Source organism: Humulus lupulus, chromosome 4 (assembly GCF_963169125.1).
Source record: "Humulus lupulus chromosome 4, drHumLupu1.1, whole genome shotgun sequence".
Taxonomy (NCBI): Eukaryota; Viridiplantae; Streptophyta; class Magnoliopsida; order Rosales; family Cannabaceae; genus Humulus; species Humulus lupulus.
This window is the reverse complement of record NC_084796.1, coordinates 64,590,352-64,611,737: the sequence shown is the minus strand read 5'-3', so window position 1 is coordinate 64,611,737 and position 21,386 is coordinate 64,590,352.

Sequence of the window (21,386 nt, the reverse complement as noted above, 5' to 3'; positions counted from 1 at the left end):
ACAACGACAAATTTGTCCAAGTAATCTTGTGCAGACTTCTCTAGTGGCCCAACGCTTCGCCGACTCAGCGCAGGACCTTTCGTAATCTAACGCCGAAAGGGATCGTCTAATGGTCAAGGTTCAGGGGCTCAAGAGGGAACTTACTGAAACCAAGCTTAAGCTTGAGAAGGCCCTGGAAAAGGCCTCTTCATCATCAAAAAAGAAGAAGAGGGCAAATGCCAAGGCCGTGATGCTGCAGGAGAAGGTTGCTCGCCTAGAGGCCGATCTTGGTGGAGCAGAAGCTAAGGTCGCAATGTTGCAGGAGAGGGTCACTGTCTTAGAGGAGAATTTGGCTGAAATCTAGTACAAACCCATAGAGCACGCCCTCTGTGGAATGTGGAGGCGAAATCCTAACTTCGATTTCTCCTCCTTTGGTGAGCACGTCGTTGCCAGGGTGGCTGAGTGGAATGCTCGCGGCAGGAGACCCTGAGATTCTACTTATGCGATCTTATCATTTAATTCAATTTGGTTGTATGCTCACTTGAGCTTATCATTAAAAAAAATTATTTTGTTGGAACTTTTATAAGTCCTGTTACATTATCGGGACTCCTTTTTTCTGTATATATATGTGATTATTTTTTTTTGTTCCCCTATGTTTGAGGTCCTTTTGAGCCCGCAAAAATGGGTTCGATAGGTTTTTTTTATATATATACTTTTTATTTATCATGCTTGAGGTTCTTTGGAGCCCATACGAAGGGGTTCGATAGGTCTCTGGTGGATCTTGATTGTATCTATAAGGATATGTTGACCCTTTGGGTTCTAGTTATCCTTTCATATACTTTTGCGCGTGCTTATTATTCCTTGCGAGAAGCGTCCTTCTCTTCATTATTCATAGTACTATTTTTGCAAGGGTCTCTTTTAGGACCCTTTTTAGATAGACAGTTTGTTGGCCGCTCTAGGCTTATTGGTGGGTGCTTTTCTTGAGGCATTTCCTCTCGTGGAAGCATATACCTTTATTAGGAGGCTTTTCTTGTAGGACCTTTTGACCTCCTTGATGAGGGTAGCTAATCTTCGTGAACTCAAGTGATGTCTTGCCAGGTCTTCTTATTTATTTATAAGAGGGGTTTTTTTTTTGTATATATAAGGGTCTCTTTTGGGATATAAGGGTCTCGTTTAGGACCCCTTTTTTTTTGCTATATACTCTGCCCCCAAGTGGTTGGCGAGATTTACCTCGGCAGGCACTTTGATCATTCCATTCACGTATTTTGAAAATCATTTTTCTTAAAGAAGAATCTTTACTACATATTCATTTAATGTCACAACATATTCATTGGAAATAGGTGAAGTACATGGTAACTTAATGTGACTTCATTCTTACTACATATTAAGGAGTCCAAGTTGAACTTATAGCTATTACATTTAACTTGCACGTTAGACAGATCAATAACATTCTTGACTCAACATGGAGGTCTTACTGATAATATTTCTTTAGATGTTCTGCATTCCATGCTCTAGGTACCATGGTATCATCCAAACGTGCAAGCTTGTAGGTTTTAGGGGGCACCGCCTGGGCAACTTGGTAGGGCCTTTTTTAGTTTTCCCCTAACACACCCGCGCTCGGGTCTCGAGTGTTGGGCAGGACTTTCGTTAAGATGAGGTCTCCAACCCTGAATGCCCTCTCTCACACCCTTGAATTATAGTATCTTGTGGCTCATTGCTGATATGCTACCAACCTCAGTTGTGCCTTTTCTCTACTTGCTTCCAACAGGTCCAAATTTTTGGCTAATGCTGCGATGTTAGCCCGGTCATCATATGCTTGTATGAGGATGGAGTTGATCTTCATTTATATCGAAAGGACAGCCTCGCATCCATAGGCTAAGGCAAAAGGCATCTCTTCAGTGGTGGAACGAGGTGTAGTCCTATAGGCCCAAAGCACATTGGGCAATTTTTCGACCCAGGCCCCTTTCAACTTTTCCAACTTTGTTTTCAGGTTCCTTTTTAGGATCTTGTTGATGGCCTCCACTTGTCCATTGTCTTGTGGGTGTACTACAGCGGAGAAACTCCTCTTGATTCCTTTTTCCCTGCAATATTCTTCGAATACTCCTCCTTCAAATTGCGTCCCATTGTCGGAGATTATTTTGTAGGGTAATCCAAACCTGCAGATGATAAATTTGTTGACGAAAGTGGTGATTTTCTTAGTCGTTGTGTTGACTAGAGGCTCTTCTTCCACCAACTTAGTAAAGTAATCGACTGCTACAACCACGTAGTTTTCTCCTCCTCTTCTTGCTGGTAGCGCTCCAATCAAGTCAATTCCCCACACAGCGAAAGTCCACGGACTGGTCATGCTCACCAACGCATTTGGTGACTATCTGGGGTAATTTGCAAGTCTTTGGCACTTGTCACACCTTTTTGCAAAATTGCTCGCATCCTTCTCCATGGTAGGCCAATAATACCCCTGGCGTATGGCCTTTTTTGCAGTGGATTGCCCCCCAGCATGATTTCCACATTCTCCTTCATGTGTCTCTTGGAGAACTTTTAAAGCCTTCCCCTTATCTATGCACTGTAGGAATTCTATAAGGGAAGCCTCTCTTATATAAAACTCCATCTACTAGGGTGTATTGGGTGGCTTTGTAAGTCAGCTTACGGGCATCTTTTTTGTCCAAAGGCAAGGTCCCGTCACTTAAGTACCTCAAGATGGGTGGAAACAATGACTCCTCAGGGTTATTGACCATATGGATCTCTTCTTCTGCTATGCTTGGCATGGAGAGGTATTCGACAGGATGGACTCAAGCGTGTCTTCGTCTCGGGTAGAGGCGAGTTTCGCGAGAGCATCGCGTTTGTGTTTTTCTTCCTTGGGATCTATTCTATGGTGTAATTTTTGAACTGATCCAAATACCCCTTCACTTTGGCGAGATATGCGGCCATTATTGGGCCTCTAGCTTGATATTCGTCTTTCACCTGAAATACTACCAGTTGTGAGTCACTAAAGACATGCAAATGGGTTACCTTCAACTCCTTAGCTACCTGCAGGCCAGCCAATAATGCCTCATATTCTGCTTCATTGTTGGAAGCTTTGAATCTGAATCTTAAGGCACAATACATCTTGTGCCCCTCAGATCCCGTCATTACTATGTCAGCGCCGACTTCTCCCTCGTTATATGATCCATCTACATGGAGGCTCCATTCTCCAGGCTGCTTTTCCCTTTCACCCACCGGTTCATCCTCTTCTACTTCTCCCTCCTCATAGGGTCGGTGTGCAAATTCAACTATAAAATCTGCAAGTACCTGCCCGTTGACTGAGGTCCTTGGGGTGTAAGTGATGTCAAACTGACTTAATTCATTCGACCACTTTAACAACCTTCCCGAAGTTTCTGGTTTGTGCAAGACTTGACACAAAGGGGTGTTGGTGAGCACTTTAATAGCATGAGCGTGAAAATAGGGCCTCAGCTTTAGTGAAGCCACTATCAAGGCATATGCTAACTTTTCTATTTCTGGGTACTGGATTTTTGCGTCTACAAACCGCTTGCTTACATAGTACACGGGCTGCTGATGCTTCTTTTCTCCTTTGACCAGGGCGGCACTTATAGCATGCTCTGATACAGCTAAATACAAGTACAACATTTCCCCTTTTCCTGGCTTAGCCAAAAGGGGTGGTTTCCCAAGGTGTTCCTTTAGCTTAGTGAAAGCTTCATGACAATCTTCATCCCAAGCGAACTTTTTGCTCCCTTTTAGGATGTTGAAGAAAGAAAGGCATTTGTTAGTGGACCTGAAGATGAACCTATTGAGTGCCGCTACTCTCCCAGTTAAGCACTACACCTCCTTCTTGCTCTATGGTGGGTTCATTTCCAGCAATGCCTTGATTTTGTCAGGATTGGCCTCGATACCTCGAGAATTCACCATAAAACCCAGGAACTTGCCTGACGAAACTCCGAAGGTGCACTTGAGCGGGTTAAGCTTCATTCTGAATTTTCGGAGGGTGCCGAACATCTCACTGAGGTCAATTGTGAGATCTTCTTCCTTCTTTGTCTTTACCAGCATATCTTCTACGTATACTTCCATATTCCTCCCTATTTGATTCGCAAACATTCTGTTCACCAGCCTTTGATAAGTAGCACCTGCGTTCTTTAAACTGAAAGGCATCACTTTGTAGCAATAAAGCCCTTTGTCTGTTATAAACGAAGTGTGCTCTTCATCAATCGGGTTCATGGGTATTTAGTTGTACCTGGAATATGCATTCATGAAGCTAAGTATTCGTGCCCCGCCGTGGCGTCTACTAACTGGTATATCCTAGGAAGCGGGAAGCTGTCCTTAGGGCAGGCTTTATTGAGGTTAGTAAAATACACACAAGTCCTCCACTTTCCATTGATATTTGGGACTTAAACTGGGTTAGATACCCATATTGGGTAGAATGCTTCTCGGATAAACCCATTTTCCTTCAATTTGTCAACCTCTTCTTTTAGGGTCGCATATCTTTCTGGATCTAGCACTCTCATTTTCTGCCTCACAGGCCTTGCTTTTGGATTGATGTGTAAATCCATACAGGGAGGTATTGTAGGGCTTTAGGTGCCAGATGTTCAGTCCCATCTTCTCCAAAGCTGGGCGATACAGGATGTCTACAGAGCTTCCATTATCCACCAAGACCCGATGTACTCTCATGTTTGCAAGTTGGGCAGTCAGTACCAAGGGATCATTATGACAGAAATGCATGCCCCGTGCATCTTCTTCTGTGAAGGTTATCAAGTCGTTCTCCCCTTAAAACTCTTCGAGGGTGTTGCACCAAACTTAAGATGCACGGTGGTGGACTTCGTATGGACCCCCTGACATATTTGTCTTGCCCCTTCGTTGATTTGCCTCTGAATCCTGGCCCTCTGAAGATTGTCCTGACTTCTCCGTGTACCTCTGGGGATACCTCTCATGCCCGTGGTGAACATACTCCTTCTTTCGACCTTTGGTTCTCTTTGCGGACGTATCCGCCCAAATGCCCCCTGAGTATAAGCTCTTCAATTTATATTTTCAAATGGGTGCATTCTGTGGTGGTGTGGCTGATATCTTTATGATACTGGCAGTATTTACTGGGGTCTCTTTTTTATCGATCTTTTTTCATTGGCGGGGGCCTTCTGAAGGGACCTGGTTTTCATTCGTGATAAAGATATGTTCCCTAGCGTGGGTGACGTCAGTATAAAAGGTGTAGGTGCCCTGTTTGCGCTCATCAATGCGTTGGGGCTTCCAAGGCCGATCATCTCTTGACCCTTCATAGACCCTCTTCTTCTTTGCACCGCTTTGGCCTTCCCGGATTGAGGATTTTGGTGGGGACCGGTCTTTTCTGGCCTTAAGGCTCTCGTGACCATCCTTAACACGAATATATTTTTGTGCTCGCTCGTAGAAATCGTCCAAATCTGTGACCTCTCTCTTAAGAATGTTATCCCATAACTTACTTCCCGGGCATACTTCGGCCGTGATGGCCATTTTTAACTCCCTACGAGTCCAGATCCCTACTTTGGCTGCCTCCATATATAACCTGTCGATATAGATTTTTAGACTCTCATTTTCTCCCTGTTTCACGCTAGCGAGGCTGGTGCCCAACATTGTGTAATCACGCACAGCGTGATGTTGCTGGAGAAATTCAACAAAAAATTGTTGCCAAGACCTGATGGACCTTGGTCGGAGTCTTTTCAACCATTTGTATGCAGGTCTTTCCAACGTGACAGCAAAGCAATGGCATCTAGCCCTACTACTAATTCCCCTTAATTTCATCAAATCGTTAAAGGCATCCAGATGGTATTTAGGATCCATATTTCCTTCATATGGGGTCATATGAGGCTCCTTGAAGTTAGCTGGGAGCTGGATGGCTTGGATTTCCTTAGTGAAGGGAGATTCATGTTCGAACTCATCATCCACGGCTTGTCCTCCAGATGCGGTGATTATCTTGCTCTGAAGGCTCCTCATTTTTGTGTCTAGGTCTTGTCTCCTCTTGTTCAAGGAGTCTCTCAACGTGGACGGTTTAGCGTTTCCATTTCCTTTGTCTTCCTGGGGCACCATAGGAGGTGTAGTCCTTTTATCCACCCTTTTCTTATTGAGCTCTTCCCGTAAGTCTGAGGTTGTTTTCCTTGAAGTGACATCGACTTCGTTACGAGGGTCAACGTTGTTCTTCTGCTCTAGCCTCTAGGGCTGCTTAAGGGGTCTGAGACGTTCGCGCTGCTTTTTTTGGGGGGTATTACTGGTGGAGAGTCAAGTCCTCCCATCGTCCACTGGGACTGTGGTTTCTACCCCCTCTCATCCTTTCTTTTTTCGCCTAGGAAGAGATATGTTTGATTTTCCTTGTAGCAGGCCATTCAACACCTCTTGCATGTTCTCTAAGGTGGTTTCTAGCCTTTGGTTCTTCCAGTGCAGTTCGTGTATCTCCTCCTCATAAAGTCAGGACCTAGAACTGGAGCTCACAGAATGGACTCGAGGATTCTTGTTGAGCCTGCGCGTCGATGGGCCCGGATCTTGCCGGCTGAAGTTCGGCACCTGTGGCGGCTTTGGGGGCAGGAACTCGCCGGTGTCTCTAGCAGGGGCAGGTGCTGACCTCGGACGATGCTCATCAGGTGGGACAGCCGAGGATGAGGCCTCTCTTTCACCTTCGGGAACCCCTCGCTCCTTTGATGCTTGGAAATTTTCAGGTGGCGGAGGATTCTTCATGGAGGCCTTCAATTGATCTCCATCGAGGTGTACCTCAACCTCCCATGGTTCTCTCAACCACTTAGAGTGTCTCAGCATCTTTGCTATCGGAATTAATAGAAGAACAGTGGCTTGGCACTTATCCTTCCCATAGACGATGCCAAACTGTTGATGGTAAGATTTTTTCAACAAAATATGGATGGAAAACTCAGAAACTTAAATCAATATCTAATGAACACAAATGAACTTATAGAAACTTGAAGGAAAATTGCAAGTAGAAAATAGAAAGAAAACTCGTATATTGCCCTTAGATCAATATGATTTTACAAGAATTTTCCATCCCCTTTCAATGATGAAGTGAGGTTCCCTTTATAGTGGGCTCTAATGGCCCCTAATACATTGTGGTCCCAGGGGACCAGATTGTTCACAAGCATGTTGACAGTGTGGTGGCACAGGTAGTAGGGGTGCAAAAGGTCATTGTGTTGGCTCTGGAACGTATTCAGGGTCTGTGGGAACGCCTCCACTACTTATTTAGTACGAGTGTCAGAGAAGTGGCTCCAGACGTAGTGGCACAGGTGGTTGTGGTGTCGACCTTGATACATGGTCAGAGACGTGCAGGTAGTGCCTCCACCATTGGTACTAAATTGTACCATCACTACTAGTCTAGTACCGACGTCATGGTCGTACAAACTGTTCCTGTACACGTGCCTTGTACCTAAAGGTTGCTCTCGTATATCCATGATACACCCTTGCTCCATGTCCCTTTTTATTTTGTTAAGTATAAGAGGACTTGCAGCCTTGAGTGAGAAAAGCATGTGGGAGTCATGCCCCACTAGTGACACCTTCCTTAGATTTTAGAGAATGGCCTCATTAGCGAGGCATATTCTCATATCATAGAGGTGTGGCCTCACTAGATGAGACGGTGTGCATTCCTGGGCACCTGGGCTAGGCCTGCAAGGCATGGCCTCGCGAGACAATGCAGTGTGCGTCCCTAGGTACCTGGACGAGGCCTGTGAGGTGTGGCCTCACGAGGCAATGTGGTGTGCGTCCCTGGGCACCTGGGCGAGGCCTGCTAGGCATGGCTTCACAAGGCGATGGGGTGCACGTCCCTGGGCACCTGGGCGAGGCCTGCGAGGTGTGTCCTCGCGAGACGATGCGATGCGCATCCCTAGGCACCTGGGCGAGGCCTACGAGGCGTCGCCTCGAGAGACGATGCGATGCACGTCCCTGGGAACCTAGACGAGGCCTGCGAAGTGTGGCCTCGCGAGACGATGCGGTGCGCTTTCCTGGGCACCTAGGTGAGGTTTGCGAGGCATGGCCTCGTGAGACGTTGCACCTATCTCGTCTGTACTAGGCACTTGGGCGAGGCCTCGTGAGACAGTGTGGTGTGTGTCCTTGGGTACCTGGGCGAGGCCTGGGAGGTGTGGCCTCGCGAGACGGTGTGCCTGCCTCATCTGTACTGGGCACCTGGGCGAGCCCTGCGAGGCGTGGCCTCACGAGACGATGCGGTTCACGTTTCTGGCACGAGGTTCCTGGGCGCGCGGCTGGTGGCGCGAGGCGCCTGGGTGCGCGGCACCTAGGCGCAGGTCCATAGGACTTTCAGCGAGGTAAGCAAGGGGAAGTAAGCTTGGGCCTCGTGTGGGGTTAGACGGGTCAATCTCGCGAAGGCCTTGCATGAGGCCTGGGTCTTTCAGGATCATGTACAATTTGCGGTGTTCACACAACTCATTAATGGAAACTAGTTAACGGGTGGTACACAATTTTTAGGGAATGCTTGTTCCTTATTTTGTTACCATTAACTAATGAAATTTTTGGCATGTGGCATATTGTGTTTACAGTTGTCCAGGTCGACTTTAGATTGGGTGAATGTTGTATACTGCATGAAATATAAATTATTTTTCTTTGATGGATAAAGAAAAGCAACTATTGCTATAAATCTCCCACTATCGATGGAGAAGGTCAATCGTATTTGTTGACAAGGTTTTTCGCCAACAGTATATTAAGAATTAATAGGGCAGATTAGTGCTTAATAAATCGTAATGAAAAATAAAATGAATTCACAGAAGAACACATTTTTTTACGAAGTTCAGTGGTTAAAATCCCCCTAGTCCACGAGTCAATATTATTTATGTTAATCTCTCTATTTTGGCAGAGTTTTTGTATTACAGAATAATGATCCCTTTTCTTGTCCAACATTCCCAGTATTTATAAGGGAATTTCGTGGATAGGTTTTGGTAACCGCGTGAGTCAATCACGCATTTACATAATGATTACATTTAATACAAATAATTTTTATTTATATTGGGATATTATTTGATAACAGGATAACATGTTTCTACTATCTCGGAAAATATTTATGACAGCCTGGTTATAAATAAACGTATAAAGGGAATCTGAGTCTCTGGGGATCCACGGGTATGCAATATACTAGAATTGCCACGAGTTGGATATCTCCTCCAAGCTCGTGCTTCGACAGCTATTTTAATTATGAGCTTGCACCTCACAGCCATTGCATCCTTAGTTCGGGATAAACTCAGAACGCCTTACACCTTGTATGCCCACTATGAATCTTGAGTTGTCCACGTGGATAAAAGCATAATTCATTCTCGACTATTTCTCCGTATATTAATTTTCCAGCTGTACCCGAGCTGAGTGAATGAACTCGGGCTAAAATTAGGGTACAACATTTTCCCCCCAAGCTCTTGCTCGTGTATGATGTCGTCACTTTATGGCCTACATAGTAGGGGCTTTTAGACTTATGTTACATAAAATCATGCCTTCCCACTACTTGAGTACTGGGCACGTGGTGTACCGCAATTGGCGTCTGTTCGGGTTTCGAGGACTGCAATAATTGTCTTGTCACCTTTTTTCCGCCTTTGGCCTATTTAATCTTTGCCCGTGGATCTTGAACTAACCCAACTGGACGACTCAGATTAATTTCCACAATTTATGTATAAATAGGATGACCAAATTTCAAACTGCACCACCTTTGCTTTTAAAAATTTTCCTTTTTCTGAACTTCCAAAACTTCCCTTCTTTCCCAGAATCCCCAAAATCGTTCATCTTGCCCAGTCATTTAGAAGCTTTGTAGGAGCTTCCCATTGTCGAGTCTACATCTTACCGTTGACGAACACATTTTCTGTAAGTATCTCATTCTTTGGTTTGAAGATTTTTTTTCTTCTTTTTTTGTATCCAATGGAATTTTTGTTCTTCACCATGTTCATCTGCAACACTCATTGTAGTTGTTGTTAGGCTACTTCTAAATGTTCTTAGGGAATAGGTTTTCACTTAGGTACAATGGGTGAGTCCAAAAATGTCTTAGAAATAAGACGCTCATAAAACTAGGAAATTTATGGTAATGGGTATAGGAAATGAAGGGTTTTTAGGTTTAGAACCAGATAGCTTAGAGGTTATGTTTTCTTGGGTGGTTTTGCACTAAACCGCCTCCCAAGGAAAGTAGTGGTCTGACATTCTGACACACAGATCCCTAAATATCAGGGGTCTATAAAGAAACTGAGGTGCGTAGCTTAGGATATCACGTGGCATCACGTGATGGGGCTGAGGGTAACCTTAGCTCGTATAACAAAAGTAAACGATTTTCTCCCTCGTACTCTTGCGTCATAGTTTTAGATCCTCTTAGGTCGCCTACTAACTAGGTCATTCTATCATTAGGCAATCTGATGGCTCCTCAAAAGAACAACACCCCAAAGAAGAATGCCTCGAGCTCGTCCACTCAATAGAAGAACAAGGGGAAGCAGATCACCCTATAATCTCCCATCCCACACTTCAGTCCAGTGGTGGAGAGGGAGCTCGTGGTTGACCCCAACGCATACTTCGAGGCTGAGCGTATCATTTCAAAGATCACAACCCAGGGGAGGGTAAATAAGATTATGTTAAGCCACAACATAGAGGTCGGAGTTGGAACTCTCCTCGTTCGACCTGCATTTAAAGGGGAATGGAGTTGTTCCCCTCTCCAAGATGACTTCGCGGCTTGGAGTGATGAACAGCTGAAGGCTGGGGCCTTTCTTCCCCTGGACTAGTACTTCGTGGATTTATTGAATTACATGAAGCTAGCTCCATTTTAGCTCCCCCCAAATTTGTAGTGACTTTTGGCAGGGCTGAAGTATCTGTTCCTGAAACACGAGTGGGAGGTTCCCACTCCGGTAGACATTTTGTATTTCTTTTGCCTCTAGGCAAGCCCCGAATAAAGGGGGCGTGGTGACGGATTCTACTACCTCACGTGATTCCCTAACTCGACCTTCGTCATCGAGCTTCCCAGCCATACAAACGACTACAAAGACTTGTTCTTTATGTCGAATTGATTTCAAAACAGAGAACATCGATACTTCAACCGACCACGTAAGTCCTCCATCCTTGTGAATTTAGCTCGTGAATTTTTATTCCTTTTAAGATATGTTTTTTTTGTACATGTCTTGATTGAATCTGTTTCTCGAGCAACCATATTTGCGAGGACGGTAAAGTTTGTGACCCTCGGGGGCTAGTATGAGAAGCTGTCTAGACTTCCCCTTAATGAAAAGGACTATCGCCAGGTCGTGTATGACGTAACGGTGATGACCTGCCAGTTGATCGGTGAAGGTCAAACACTGGCCTTGAGGACCCGGGCTACCCTTCCAGCAATTCCCAAGCTCCCATCCTCTCAAGAGGCCTTGCCGGCCATTGAGGACGACGAGGAATAGAGGACGAGGTGCCTCTAGTGAAAAAAAGTCGGGCAAGGCTATCCGGGAACCCGATCTAGAATGAGCTGCGTCAAGGGCAGCAGCCGGCCCCTCTGACCACGGTAACCCATACCCCTTTAGGGAATTAGATAGGGTTGTTGCTGATTTTAAGTTAGTTCATTATAATCAAAATTAGCTCATCCACCATCACCCTTACAACCTGGATCTAAATGTAACCCTGCTCCAGTGTGTAGACAACCTAGTGGTACGCCATGACAGGAGTTATCCTAAGGGCACAATCATAGTTGATAACACCTTAAACTTTAGATCCACCATTTTTTAGGAATATGGGACCAACCATAGGACCTAGCCTTCTCTGCTCCAGGGGGCATTTGCCCCTGGATTTAGACAATATGTAGATGAATCCAGCCTAGAGGAAGGACCTTAAGATCCCAGAAATATTACTTGTAGATTCCCCTTCTCCTCCATTAGTTCAAAGGCCGGAGGTCGTGCCTATCCAGGTCAAAACACCCGAGCTGGTGATAATAGACTCCTCCCCAAGTCCGGAGGGTAGGATCTTTGTTTATTTTCTTTCTTTATAAATGCTTTTTGAAACATTATTTTGTGAACTAACTCCCTCTGTGCTTTTCAGGCGAAGAGATGGAACAACCAGGAGCTCCGACCTATGAACTACCTTTCAGGCTAGGAAGGTTGGTGCTGGCCCTGTTGTAAAGAGGCTCAGGGTGGCAAAAAAGACCACTCCCGTAGTGAGGAATACCTCAAAGTCCCCGACTAAGAGCAAGGACACGAGCTCAACTCATGAGCCAGCTCAGATGAATGTTGCTACTAAGCCATTTCCCCCTCCCTCCTCTCAAGAAATGCTCCCACCTCCTCAAGTCATTCAGGCAGAGGCTCCCACTGTGCGAATACCAGTGGATCCTAAGGACTTGGAAAGGATCCTTGAGGCCTTTCGGGGAATAATATATGAGACGGTGTCTCATATGGCGGGCCACGCATACAAAGCCAGCGTGAGGGACTTGAGGACTATTGAGGAGTGCAGCCCGGAGAATGTCTTCAAGGCTACTATGGGGATGAATCTCACTGTAAGTTTTCTCAAGTCTGGTGATGAAATTTTTTTTTATATATTTTTGACGAGTTCTGACTTGTTTTGTTATTTTGCAGTCAGTCCTGGCCCAATACCGCAGTATAACTCAGGCTCAGACTAGGAACGATGAGCTCTGGGCTGAGCTGGACACTACCAAAGCTGCCTTGAATGCTACCAAGGAAAGTGAGGAGGTCACCAAAGCTGCCATGGTAGTTGCTCAAAAGAATGAGCAAGCTGCCAAGGCTGCTCTCACCACCTCCCAAGAAAATAAGTAGGCAACAAAAACTGCATTATCTGCCTCACAAGCTCAGGCCGCTGAAGCTCAAGTCAAAATTGGTGAGCTTAAAGCAAAACTAATCAAGGCCGAGATCAAATCCAAGGAGGAAAGGGCCGCATCATCATCATCCATGGAAAAGATGTTATACCAGTGTTGGGCTTTCAACCAGGACGGGAACTTCTCTTTTATGGAGCCCAGGTTGTGGGACCCGTACCTTGCTAAATTCAAGGTTTGGCTTCTGCAAAAGCCCTCGGAGACAGGTGATGCCTCTTGAGCGGCAAAGGGAGATGGTGAGGAGGTCACCTATTTGGGGCGATTTGAAGGAGCCCAATGATCCCCTTTGTATTTGTTTTTCTTTGTAATTATTTAGCAGTTTTTGATATTAAATAATTGCCTTCAGGCTCAGTTCGATGTTTCTTATCCTCGTGTAATTTTCTTGCTTTATTTCAATATACATCTAACTTTCGATCCATTTATTATCTCTCATGTTTATGAATCCTTAGACTTGTACATTCAAGATTTTAGGAATCAATTTTTAGATCGGGATAGATTTTATCGAGCATGGTTATATCCAATTTTTGTGTGTTGATTTGTATCATACATGTTAAGAATCAGGCCTTGAACCCGGTTATATCCGGGGTTTTTAATAATTTAAACTTAGTTCGTTCTAGGTTTATTGAAAACTCGAGCTTTAACAAGCCCTTAATATTAAATAAATTTCCCAACTTTCCAAGTTTTTGACCTAGTTACGTCCAGGGTTTTAAATGATTTAAACTTACTTCGTGCTAGGTTTATGGAAAACTCGAGCTCTTAAAAATCCATTGAATAATCAATTTTTCCAAGCTTCTAAGTTTTCGACCTGGTTACATCCAAGGTTTTAAATGATTTAAACTTAGTTCGCGCTAGGTTTATTGAAAACTCGAGCTCTTAAAAAGTCGATGAATAATCAATTTTTCCATGCTTCTATGTTTCGGACCTAGTTACATGCAGGGTTTTAAATGATTTAAACTTAGTTCGTGCTGGGTTTATTGAAAATTCGAACTTTAAAAAGCCATTGAATAATCAATTTTTCCAAGCTTCTAAATTTCGGACATGGTTACGTCCAGGATTTTAAATGATTTTAAACTTAGTTTGTGCTAGGTTTATTGAACACTCGAGCTTTAAAAAGTCGTTGAATATTCAAATTTTCTAATAATCCAAGTTTCAGACCTGGTTACGTCCAAGATTTTAAATGATTTTAAACTTATTCCGCGCTAGGTTTATTGAACACTCAAGCTTTAAAAAGCTGTTGAATATTCAGTTTTTCCAAGGTTCTAAGTTTCCTAATCTTATCAAGCAGGCTTAATTTTTCCAACCTTGGGTTATGTGCCCCCCAAGTAACCAAAATGTAGAAACTTTCTTGGTTGCTTTTACAAACATTAGAATACGAAGTAATACAATCTTAAAAAGAAAAATTATTTAATAATTCATCTATTATTTAATCAAATGGCTTTTATAAATAAGCCTTACATTGATGGTGGTACTACTGATAATACTTTTTCAAATGTAGGGCGTTCTAGGTCCGTTGGACTACTTCCCCATTCAGCTAAGCTATCTTGAAAGTTCCTCCACGCAAAACCTCATCGACCTGATATGGTCCCTCCCAGTTCGGGCCTAATACACCATCCGTGGGATCCTTATTCGCCAAAAAGACCCTTCGGAGAACCAGGTCATCCAGTCCAAATCTACGCCTCTTAACTTTAGAATTAAAATAGCGAGTGATTATTTGTTGATAATGGGCAAGCTATAACTGCGATTCTTCTCATTTTTCTTCATTCAGGTCGAGAGATGCGTTAAGTAGTCCATCATTCTATTCCTGGCCAAATGTTTGTTGCCTGTGGGTGGCTACCTTGGCTTCGACCGGAAGCACGACCTCGCTTCTTAAAGTTAAGGAAAAAGGAGTATGTCCCGTGGAGGTTCTTTGAGAAGTTCGGTAGGCCCAAAGTACTTGTGGGAGCTGTTCGGACCATAATCCTTTGGCTTCATCTAACCTCTTCTTCAGGCTCACCTTTAGGGTTTTGTTCACAGCCTCGACTTGCCCATTGGTCTACGGATATGCTACTGAGGAGAAACTTTTAGTAATGTTGTATTTTTCACAGAGGTCAGTGAAGAGATCATTATCGAACTGTATCCCATTGTCTGACATGATCTTTTTAGGGAGCCCAAACCGACATATAATATTATTCACCACAATGTCTAGGACTCTTTATGAAGTGATGGCTGCTAGATGTTCGACTTCTATCCACTTTGTGAAATAGTCGATCGCCCCCACCGCGTAACAAACTCGTCCCTTTCCCGTAGGTAGGGACCCTATTAGGTCGATTCCCCATACCACAAATGGCCATGGGGATGAGAACATTGTTAGCTTGACTGGAGCAGCTCGAGCAACTATGGAGAAACACTGGCATTTGTCTCACTTCTGAACATACGAGATTGAGTCTTTTGTTAAAGTGGACCAAAAAAAGCCCTGCCTCAGTATTTTTAGTGCTAGGTTTTTCCCCCCAACATGATCTCCACAAAAGCCTTCATGCACTTCTTGTAAAATGGTTTTAGCTTCCTCGGGCAAAACACATCTGGGGAGATTAAGATGATCCCAGCTCCCGATCCATTCTCGTTTGATGATTCATCCACAAAGATTTTCCATAACTCATGCACCGGTTCCTTCAATAACTCCTCTTGAAATCTGGTGCATTCATCCATAAAATTAGCAAGGGGCTCACTTTTGCTTGAGGTCCATGGCACGTACAATATCTCAAATTGGCTAAGCTCGATAGCCCATTTTAAAAGACGTTCCAACGTGTTAAGTTTTTGCAACACCTGCCTTAAGGGTTGGTCGGTCATGACGTTGATTGAATTGGACTGAAAATATGGATGAAGCTTCCTGGAAGCCAATATTAGAAAGAATGCCAACTTCTGTATCAGTGGATATCGTGACTCAGCTCCGAGAAGTCTCTTGCTTATATAATATACTAGTTTTTTACCACGGTCTTCTTCTCGAACTAACACGACACTGACTGTATTTTCTGTCATGACCAAATAAAGGAATAAAGGTTCTCCAAACATAGGCTTAGGTAACACTGGGGGCTTGGCCAGGTACATTTTTAGGTCGAGGAATGCCTGTTCGCACTCCTCAGTCCATTCAAATTTTTTGTTTCCCCTAAGCAAGTTGTAGAATGGCAGGCACTTGTCAGTTGATTTTGAAATAAAATGATTCAAAGCTGCCACCTTTCCAATCAGGCTTTGAACTTCTTTATGCGACCTGGGCGAGGGCATTTCTAACAATGATCTGATTTTATCAGGATTTGCTTATATCCCCCTCGTGTTGACTATGAATCTCATAAATTTTCCAGATACCACTCTGAAAGTGCACTTCTGAGGATTCAGCTTCATGTCATACCACTTCAATATCCCAAAACACTCTTCTATATCGGACACATGGTTATCGGCAGTCTTTGATTTAACAAGCATATCGTCGACCTACACTTCCATATTTCGCCCAATCTAATTAGTGAACATCTTGTTGACCAAGCGCTGATATGTTGCTCCGACATTCTTTAGCCCGAAGGGCATAACTTTATAACAATATACGTTATTTAGGGTCATGAAGCTAGTGTGTTCCTGGTCCATAGGATTCATCGCGGTCTATTTATATCCATAATACACATCCATGAAGGACATGAGCTCGTGACCTGCCGTGGCATCTACCAACTGATCAATCCTTGACAGTACGAAATGATCTTTGGGACAAGCTTTGTTCAAATCGAAGAAGTCGATGCAAGTCCTCCATTTCCCATTTGGCTTTGGGACCAACATGGGATTGGTGACCTAGATCGGGTATTTTCCTTCATGGATAAACCCGAACTTTTATAGTCGAGCTACTTCTTCCTCAAGAGCTTCAGCTCGGACTGTTCCCAAGCATCTCCATTTTTGGGATTTTACAGGCATGTTCTTGTCCAAATTTAAAGTGTGCATGATTACACTCAGGCTTATTCCCACCATATCTTCATGTGACGAGGCAAAAACGTCTAGATTCTCTTGTAAGAAATTGACCAGCTCCTTCTTCCTTTTATCATCCAGATTCTTCCCAGCCTTTATGAATTTTGAAGCTTCTATTGGGTCAATGTTTACTTCCTTGAGCTCCTCTATAGCATGGAGTTCTGACCTTTCTTTGCCTATATGTTGGTCAATGTCATCACATTGGGCGACGTTACTGTCCTCTTCTTGTTGAGGTTCTTCCGTCCCGTAAGTAACTTCTACTTTCTGGGACTCCTCACCTCCGGCATTTATGACCATAGCTTGCTTCCCGGGTTGTGATTTTCCTTTCATAAAAATTCTATAGCATTCTCTGGCAGCAAGTTGATCACCTCTGACGGTGCATATTCTCGCAGCTGAGGGGGATTTTATTGGTAGGTGGCGGATAGAGTCTATGGCTTCGAACTCCATAAGCAGAGGTCAGCCCAAAATCGCATTGTATGTAGCTGGACAGTCGATTACCACGAACTCAAGTAACTTGGAAACAGTTCGTGAGTCCTCTCCTAATGTTACCACTAATCCAATCATCCCAATGGATATTGAACATTCACCAAAAAATTCATACAGAGTCATTTAGGTCGCCTTCAAGTCAGTTACAAACAACCCCATTTTTTCAAGGTGGACCTGAAAAGTAGATTCACAGAACTTCCATTATCTACTAGTGTCCTCCGGACCCTCCGGTTGGCGAGCTAAACGGTTATGACTAATGGATCGTTATGTGGGAACTGGACGTGCCTAGCATCCTCTTTCGAGAAAATGATTGACTTCTTTTCCAATCGTTGTTGTTTCGACAACCATTGTTCAGGGATGAACTCCACTCTGTTACGGGACTTCAGATTGTGCCTGCCAAATGAGGTCCTCAAAATATGGTGGTTATATCTCCCCCTGCTATTGGAGGAGGGTCGACCTGATTTGCTTGAGCTCCGGTTTGACTTACTGAAGCTTCGGGGACTGATGGAGAGTTTGATCCTGCGGGCTGATTAGGGACCACCCGATTTCGGGTGTATGGGTCTAAGGTCCCGCTCTAATGAGAGTTTCGATCTCATCCTTCAACTGTCGACAGTCATCAGTGTTATGACCGATATCATTATGGAATCGGCAGAACTTCGAAGAATCTCTCTTCGTCCTCTAGTTCTTTAACGATTCTGGCTTCTTCCCAAAAGGCGAGTAGAATTTTCCAGGAAGATGCGCTCCCTAGTGTCCATTAGGTCAGTATAAGTAATGTAAACAAGTTAGAATTTCTCCCTAGACTTATTTTTCTTTGTCCTGCTCTGGTCGCCCTTGCCATTTCCCTTCCTCTTGTTAATCCCCCATTGGTTATTCTGGGTCATGGTTTGAGTCGTAACTGCAACGTCCGCTACCGCTCCAATGGGCTGGACAGGGGTCTGGTTGGCTCCTGCTGATTAACGAGTTTTAGACTTGTTTTAGTGTGTCTGCTTAGGAAGTATTTTAGAGGTTTAGGGTTGTTTTGTTCTATTTTACGCTTGTTTTGTGTTGTTTTTGTTTATTTTTAGGTTTTGAAGGATTGGGATGATTTAGAATGAAAAAGATGCAGAAAAGCACAAAAATTCGTAAAGCAGTCAAAAATGCCTTTTCTGAGAGAGTAGAGCAACCTTGCTACTGTATAGCGCGACCGCGCTAGGTTGCTGGAAATTGAAATTCGGCAGATTTTTAAATGAAGGGCATTTTGGTCCATTCACAGGGGCTAATTTAGGGTAACGAGTTCTGATGCAATTTGGAGGGGAGAAAAACGTGAATTAGAGGCTAGAGACAAAAGGGAGGTAGAGAAAAGAAGAAGAAGAAGCTTGGAGCAAGCGTGGGCGATCTGTGACAATTCCCAATCTAGTTTCATTCTCTTTTTCTTTAATTTTCTATGTTATTGTTAATGTTTAATTTGATTATGGATATGAATATTGAGATTATGAGCTAAACTCCTATTTAGGGATTTGATGGATATTGACTGAGATTATTCCATGGATTAATGCTATTTGATTATTCCTTCTTCCTTGTTATTGTGATTTGTTCATTTTTGTGCTCAATACATGTTTGAGATTGATCACCTTAAGCATGATTCATGATCCTAATATGAAATTTGAAAAGTGAATATTAGGAATGCTCTAAATGAATAAACATAGGTTTTGATGTGAAACGAAAGTATTCGCATAGCTTATGTGACTTTTAGATTATTGCTTAATGCGAATTGTTTGTTGTACTATCTCAGAGATGCAATAGTTGACAATGCAATTTAGTACCTTTATGATCTGAAAAGAGTTTAGGTGATTTTATAATCTGTCATCACATAGGAGGAAGAAGAATAGTTGACTAGTATTAACAATTGGGTAATCAAAGCAATTGAAATCATATTCCTAATTTCACATCCATTGTCAAATCCTTTTTATTTATTGTTTTTCTTGTTGTGTTTTCTGCATTATAATTTTAAAAACCAATTTTTATTGTTGCCAAATAGAAATATAAATCCAATTTTGTTAGTACTTAGCTGCAATTCCCTTGGGTTCGACCTCACCTGTGTGAGTTACTACTTGTATGATATGTGCACTTGCATGTAATAAAAATATCGCAACACCTGCGACGAAAGCTCGCGTCTCCTCTAGATTAATCCACTCTTGAGTTTGGGCCAAGAATTCGTCCACACTCTTAACTCCTTTTCTCTATAATTCTTGCCACAGGTCGCCCCCGACGAGGATTCCTATCCTCAGTGCCATGAGCTTGGAGTTGTCATTAGCATCCCTAGCTCGTGTAGTGACATTGGCAAACCTACTTAGATATGCCTTCAACATCTCACCAGGTTGCTTCTTTATGTTGGGCATTGAATCGGTATCATCCCGAGCTACCTGTGAAGCTCAGTATGCTTTTTTGAAATCAGAAGAAAATTTCTTCCACGAGCTTATGGAATGCCTCTTATATTGCTTAAACCCCTGCCTGGTTGGCTCGACCAAAGTTGCATGGAATAAAATACACCTTAAATCGAGCCCGGCATTGTGGGCCATCATCATGGTGTTAAACATTCCATGGTGGTCTGACGCATCTCCATCTCCACCAAATTTTTACAAGTGTGGCATTCTGAAGTCTACCAGATATGTGGCCTTGCAATATTCGAAGCGAAAGGCTCGAGCTGGTCCTCTAAATCGCAATTGTCTTTGTCTTTTCCAGATAAAAGCCTCTTCATTTGCTCTTCCATCAGAGCTAATCTCTCGAGGGTTTGGTCTCTGGTCCCTAGGTTACCTAGGGGCTGTTCAACAGCTCCCATCCTATCGTCTGCATTTAATGGGTTATTGTCCCTCCAAGCTCAAGCTTGGTTTTGTGGGGCACTATTCCCATTATCGCGTACTATGGACGGACCTCCCTCTTGTTGAGTATAACTAACATCTTCATTCCGAGCTGGATTCCTCCTCTATCAATTCAGATGATCGCACAAATCAAGCTGTGGATCGTACCGAGGGCTCTGTGCTGAACTCAACTGATTTCTTAGGTCGCCCTCGGACCTACCACTACAATGAATTTTGGTCTAGTAACTTCCATTTGCGAAGCTTACAGCTCACGATTGGGGCCGAAGATATGGATTAGGTGACGGGGGATGCCTTATTGGTGAGGCAATCTTTGTTCCATCAGGGCGAACTAGATTAGCCCGCCTATGTTCTACTCCACTGTCTCTAGCTCTCTATGCCTGACAATCTGATCTCGATGTAGGGGGGTTTGCTGGAACATTTTTTCCTTGTGAACCTGTCCCAGCCCCTCCTTGTGGATTTCCATGAGCATTCCTAGGGACCTGTGAAGGAGGCACCAAACTTGGGGTTGCGGTTCTAACCGGCCGACTGACATACTAATGACCCCTGTAGGTACAGAACTTGGGGTGGTAGTTCTGACTTGGTTTTGATTGATTATTCCTGTGGGACTTGTGAGACCCACTTTGCCTCTTTTCGACATTAACGTCAGTTGCAAGAAAGGGTAACCAAGCCAAAACCTCCTCAATCTGCTTGTTTGCCTTAGTGACATGGCTTCTCAATTTCATGTTTTCCAATTTGACTGCAGTTAGGTAGTCTGGGATTGGATTCGGTGGCAATGACGCCGAACTCCTAGTTTCCCTGTGACCTGCTGGTTGCTTTCCCGGACATTGCTGGATTTTACGGCCATGCTTGTTCGAAACAGCGGTATGATGGGCCTCTTGTCCACCAACCTGTTCTATCTCATTATTGTGCATTGAGTGAGTGAGCAGCATGATGAGAATCGACTGGGATTTTGATGAAGCACTAATTTTTCTCTCAATGACTATTGATGCAATTTTTCGCCAACAATGTATTAAGAAATAATAGGGTAGATTAGTGCTTAATAAACCGTAATGAAAAATAAAATGAATTCACTCAATAACACAATTTTTTTACGTGGTTCAGTGGTTAAAATCTACCTAGTCCATGAGTCAATATTATTGTTGTTTCTCTCTCTATTTTGGCAGAGTTTTGGTATTATAGAATAATGGTCCCTTTTCCTATCCAACATTCCCAGTATTTATAAGGGAATTCCATGGATAAGTTTGGGTAACCGCGTGAGTCAATCATGCATTTACATAATGATTACATTTAATACAAATAATTTCCACTTA